Source organism: Anabrus simplex, chromosome 1, assembly GCF_040414725.1.
Source record: "Anabrus simplex isolate iqAnaSimp1 chromosome 1, ASM4041472v1, whole genome shotgun sequence".
Classification (NCBI taxonomy): Eukaryota; Metazoa; Arthropoda; class Insecta; order Orthoptera; family Tettigoniidae; genus Anabrus; species Anabrus simplex.
Window position 1 is genome coordinate 1,478,322,945 of NC_090265.1, and position 6,523 is coordinate 1,478,329,467.

Sequence of the window (6,523 nt, forward strand, 5' to 3'; positions counted from 1 at the left end):
TATGATCATAAAGATATTCATAATTTTGGATTTTTGTTACTAAGTCCATATCAGCGCCGAGTAACCAGAAATGGGTAAACAGTATTTAATGAAAATCGGTATGTAAAGTCGGAGAATAAGAAACTACAGTTTATGGTATAAAATATTTTACAAATCACAGAGTCGAAAGAAAACTAAATGTGAAGGCCTACAATATATAAAGCCCATAACATTAATCAACAATAACATTACATTGACCATTGTTTGTCGTGATGTGCTTTGTGTCATCTGTTACCCTCCATCTCCGGTAGATAGGATTACTGATGCGTACAGAGTATTTTTATTTGATTTACGTCGCACCGACATAGATAGCTTTTATGGCGACGATGGGATAGGAAGGGGTTAGGAGTGCCTTAGGCCTTAATTAAGGTACAGGCCCAGCATTTGACTGAAAAGTGGGAAACTACGGAATACCATCATCAGCGCTGCCGACAATGGGGTTCGAATCCACTATCTCTCGGATGCAAGCTCACAGCTGCGCACCGCTAACCACACGGCCAACTCGCCCAGTCGTACAGAGTGTAACAGCCTGCCTGAATATTGATGGGAAGTAGCTGGGGAGTTAGATAACTTTCTTCTTTAGCATGACATTCCCCTGGTTTATAAATTTTCTGATACTACTGGTACTAACACACTGGATCATCATAGCATTCGGGCTATTCAATCCCTACTCTGAGGCACTGATTGGAATGAACAGTGTGCATATTTAGCGGAATAATGGCAGATGAGTGTTCATGGCAATCTGCAGCCTGTCATCCCAGCTCTGGAACTTTGGACTATTAGATTGGCACCGCAATCTAACCGCAGCACTGTTCGTTAAAAGTGATAAAACGTGCGGCTTTCCATTTGATCGAGTATTTTATATGATAGCATTGCTTTTGATCGCTACATTCATACTTACGTTTTTGTAATGACCTATGTTGATTTCAGGTTAAGAAAACCACAAAGCCAGTCTTTCTGAGAATCCCGTAGCGAAGCACGGGTACATCAACTAGTTTATTATAAGACTGAAGAACGTTATTTATCGTTGATCAACTCCGGTGCTGCCTAGCCGAGGCGGCAAAGGCGTGTCCGGTGTCAGGAAGTCGTATAATTTAGAGACGAGGTTTCTTCTTCTATAAAAGTCCTGAGGTTTACTCAGCTCTACGTCAAAAATTAGTTTCAGTTTAATTCCTGGATGCAAAGGGTAACCCCCCTCCTACTATATCTCACCTTGTGCCGATATTATGGGTCACTTCGGCGGTATATATACTAAAATTGGAACGATACAGAGAAGATTGGCATGGCCTCTGGGCAAGGATGACACGCATGGTGGTGAAAACTTTTAACTTCTACTACTCCTGTATAGAGATGGTTTGGCTTCTTCACATAGCATAAAGATGCATTGGGCCGAGCTAGTTGGCCGTGCGGGTAGAGTCGCGTAGCTGTGAGTTTGCGTTCGGGAGATGGTGGGTTCGAGTCCCGCCTTCGACAACCCTGACGATAGTTTTTCGTGGTTTCCCATTTTAAGATAATAGATTTATTAAACAGAATGTGTACAGATTGATTGAGGAAAAAATTGACTGTCATTGCCAATTATCGTCTTTAGCATAATGGGAGATTGGCAGGGTTCTTAGTGTGCACTCTAACAGGTGGTATAGTGAGCTATATAGTCCTCAGATTTCGCACACGCATTCACTAGACACGTGATGATGGCCTTTCCTATTACAGATGCGATAGTGAAAACCATGCATTGCTCCTCACGTGTAGAGGTGTATCAACTCGTAGTTGGTTGTTTCTATTCCTCGTTGATCATGGCTGGAGTGTGGAAAAACTCTGGATCTGTTTCTTCTGTTTTCTGTTGTCAGTCTTCTAAGGAACTTCTTACTGGCTGGGGTAGGCAATAGGTTGTGAGTAGTCATCAGGTCCTCGATGAAAGATGTAGTTTCTGCCAGCTGGTATACAAATCGGGTTGGGGCAAACTTTGAGATACAGAGGGCTTTGACTCTGTCTAAGGCTGTAAGATTTTTTGTATTTCAGGTATTGCCATGTTATTTCTGTAGCATATGATGCCACAGGAGCGACTTTGAGTCTGAACAGTGACACTGAGGTCCTGAATGAGAGAGATTTGAGATTGCGGATGTCCATAGTGGCTTTTCTTGCAGCTACAGTCCTGTCCTCAATATGCTTCGTGAAAGTGAGTAGCTGTAGCTGTAGCGCCATCCCTAAATTTCTAGTCTCTGTTTTCCACAGAGGAGTGTGTCATTTATCGCCAGCTTTCCTCCTTTACGAAACTTCATGATCTTCGTTTTATTTTGGTTTATGTGCATGTCGTTATTATCAGACCATTCCTCTAGTTCGTCGACCTCTTCTTGTTTGATGTTCTGTTGTTAGTCGTACTTAGCATGACCATGTCATCGGCATACAGGTACTTTCACGTCTTGGCTTGTCACCTTTTGTATTACATCATGCGGGACTACGTTGAACGTTATCGGGCTGAGGTTGTATTCTTGTAAGACCCCGTTCGTTTGCGTGATATCTGTTGATTATAGTAGGCCGTCGCTAATATTTATTACATTATTTTCCATGGTGTTGATTATGAATTTAAGGAATTGGTCTTCTGGACCTAGGATCGTTTCAATTTTCTGGATGAAAATGTTCTATTTACTCCATCACTACTAATACTAGTACAAAAATGTTTTCATTCCTCCCCTGAAGGGACGCCTACTCTCAGGCCGGGAGATTTGTTACGGTGAAGATGTTCGGAGAAGGTGAGGGGGTTGGCGGCCGTGGCCTATACTAGGAACTATCTCGGCATTCACCTTAGTGCAAGAGAATAGAAAACCACGGAAAACCATTATCTGGACAGCCGACGGTTGGGGCCAGCCGTAAGGTCCAGCTTTGTCCCGTCTCTCGAATGCAGAGGCGTAGAGCCACAGTAGAGCTGTGGTCACCCCTCCTCTGCTCGGTTGGCCGGTCAGAGTGCAGAGCTGTTGGACCCCGGACCAGCCGTGACCACATATGGGCCGAAACCCTCTTTGCATCTACCGACTTACTCTAGCAAATGCCTTCTTGTAGCTTATGAAAGCCACGTACACATGACCTTTTGGTTGACTTATTGAGGCTCCAATATATTCGATGACACGGTGCACTGCTTGTACTGGTAATCTTCCTGGTATAAAACCCTACTGTTCTATTGGCATTGGCTCCATTAATCCTTCAAGTATTCTCACGGTGTTAGAAGGATTGGTGATAAAGCGGTCTGCTTTTAGCTATTTGAAAGCTTGTCCCCATAATGTCACTTAGTTCAATTGTATCCGCTAGATGGCAATGTGTTCTGTGGGCCTGCAGCGTGATTCCATCTCATTCCTTCTGCCAGTCATAATGTGGGTTGCTGAATATTACCCGATGTCAGTGTATTGTTTACTGTTAATAACTGTGCTCTGTTGAAATCTGTGTTATCTGCGAAATTCAACTCAGATTTTCAGAAAGGATTTTTTTTAGAATTATACGATCACTTGCTTTCTAGAATGATCTTCCAAAAATGCCGACACTTTTACGGTTGTATAAATTGCTTCTGTGTACATTTCTTGAAACCACCAAAATTCGTGAATTGTGAGAGACTGTAGAATGAAGATCACCATTGATTACCGAGCGAGTTGGCTACGTGGTTTGTGGTGTGTAGCTGTCAGCTTGCATTTGGGAGATAGTGGGTCCGAGCTCCACAGTCGACAGCCCTGAAGATGGTTTTCAATGTTTTCCAATTTTCACGCCAGTCAAATGCTGGTAATGACAATTAAATAAGGCCACGGTCGTTTCCTATCCCGTCGCCGCCATTAAGAGTGTCTGAATCGGTGTGACATAAAACAAACACCAAAAAGAAATTTACAATACTTTCGACAACTTTATAAGTGTTTTACGAGCTCATCAAGTCTCGTCACCAATATATAATTTAAACAGTAAACTGGACAGTAAGCATTTATGGAACTGTGATGAAATAGTTGAACATGATTATCGTATGGCTGAAGTAGTTGAATTTATCATTTATTATGTATCGAGAATTGTCACGAAATTTTTTCAACATTTTTAGAATGCTCTGTGTACAGATGCCCTCTGTCACCGTGCGAAAAATGCACTTTTCTAACGCGAATGTATTATATTCTAAAACAAAAGAAAAACGAATACATGCGAATGCTTGTACCAAATTTTAATGTGTAACTGTCTTGAAGAGAAACATAACGAGTCGGCAAGTGTACATGGAGAAAGTGTGCTCCAACTTCTACATAAGTACGCATTAAACACAAAATGATCGTCAGAATAATTCATTACCGCACATCTCTATGTATGAGACAATTATAAAAACACAGAAATTCTAAAATGGGAATTAAAAATCAAACAAAAGCGGAAACTTTCCAGATGATATGCAGATTAATGTAAGATAAGCTGTCCATTGTATTGTTAAAAACAGTATAAGTAAGCATTGTCATGAACAGGAAAAAGTATAATCAAACTTGAGAGGTGTGTCTCATAGCATTGCTTATGTTCATAGGCCCACAGTTTGAAGTGCCGAGTGGCAATCAAGGAAACTAGGTGACATTAAAGGGACATGTTCCAAGCGCTCGCTTTACCACTAATCCTTCTAACACCGCGAGTATTCTGTTTCTAACCACATTGGACATCATCTTAAAGGCAGCGCATTCTAGAGCAATCCTCCTGTATGAGTCCGGTGAATTTTGAGGTCATTTGCTTTTATAGAGCATCTTTACTGTCGACCTTCTCCAGGCAATGGGAATGGTCATAAGTTCCAGGCACTTGTACAGAGCTGTCCATATGCTAACGGTGTATGGAAGGGATTCCTTTATTAGTTCACTGGTGATGTCCGGTCCTGCTGCCTGTGGTTTTTGCTTTCTTGTACTACAGGTCACATTTCTGCTTCAGTTATATAGGTTTCCCATTTTCACACCAGGTAAATGCTGGAGCTGTACCGTAATTAAGGCCATTGCCGCTACCTTCCCAATCCCATCCTTGGGTCGCCGAAATCTTCGATGTGTAAGTACGACTTTAAACCACTAGGAAAAAGAAAAAGATGCATTTGCGTTTGATTATACAGATGTAGTTTTCGACAGACGGAGGTTCTCGCTCTAGCTTATATTGGAGTTAATATGCCATCCAAAATTTTCTTTCAAAGCCTGGCTGTTCGGCTAAATGGTTAGTGTAGCGGCCTTCGGTTCAGAGAGTCCAGGGTTCGATTCCTTGCCGGGTATTTTTGCTGCGTCTTGTTAATTCCTTGCCTGCGAGTCTGGTTGTACAACGCGTGATTTATCGCTACGCATGTGCACGTATCATGTTTATACTCCTGCGTGATGTTACAGATTTTGTCTAGTAGATGAGGACGCGGTGACGCGGCTACTTGGGAGACGAAACAAAAGATTTCCGTCACTTTCTTTCTATTACAATATAAACCAACATATAGAAGGAAGATAATACAAGTTTGTTCAGTGAGGCGGAATTACCTATGTGCTACAGCACATTAGCACATAAGAAGCAGCCGCCACTGGTTGCAATCGACGAACTTTGTAGCCAAGGTAGCACATATTTTTAAGTTTTGAACTTATGCTAAGTACGAGTTTTTTAAAATGTCAAGATCTAGGTTGTAATTTGCCGATGATCTTCTCTATATCAATAGGCCTACAGTTTTTTTTTTGCTAGTTGCTTTACGTCGCACCGACACAGATAGGTCTTTTTTTGCTAGGGGCTTTACGTCGCACCGACACAGATAGGTCTTATGGCGACGATGGGATAGGAAAGGCCTAGGAGTTGGAAGGAAGCGGCCGTGGCCTTAATTAAGGTACAGCCCCAGCATTTGCCTGGTGTGAAAATGGGAAACCACGGAAAACCATTTTCAGGGCTGCCGACAGTGGGGTTCGAACCTACTATCTCCCGAATACTGGATACTGGCCGCACTTAAGCGACTGCAGCTATCGAGCTCGGTGGGCCTACAGTTTAAAGCTGCTGATGTTTTAAAGACAACTTACTTCTTGAAATTATCGGATATTGTAATAATAACCCACGTGTTTGTTAGCGCAAATGGAGCCTGATATTAGTTCCATAAGTTAGTACTTCATCAATGCGTTAAGAGCAAAAGTGATAATGATCTGTAAAATAACACTGGGCCAGCTTTTATAAAGGACTAAGGAACTTGTTATTCAAGACCGTAGTTATCTTAACCCTTTAATTGGCAGTCGTCAACATTTTCAAGGAAACATTTTCAAAGGACATTTCTTACACCAAATGGACTCTGTGAATTATATGATGAGTTGATTAACATTTATTTACATTATGTTCAGTAATTAGGGAATGTTGTTTGAGAGAAACACTGCCGAAAAGTAACAATCAGTAATTTTGATAAAATTCGTGTTGCTTCAGAGCAACACTGCCGATAAAAGGGTTAAGAACGTTACTATCGATAGGAAGTTAAACGAGCCTTGAACTGTATAAAATCTTG

General features: G+C 41.7%; 1 non-coding gene across 1 annotated transcript; it reads left to right on the forward strand.

The window, feature by feature from the left end:
- The first annotated feature begins 1,269 nt into the window (after nt 1-1,269).
- LOC137497182 (U6 spliceosomal RNA) lies at nt 1,270-1,373 on the forward strand. The gene has a single exon (XR_011017718.1). It is a non-coding gene; the product is annotated as a U6 spliceosomal RNA (small nuclear RNA).
- The last annotated feature ends 5,150 nt before the right edge of the window (nt 1,374-6,523 follow it).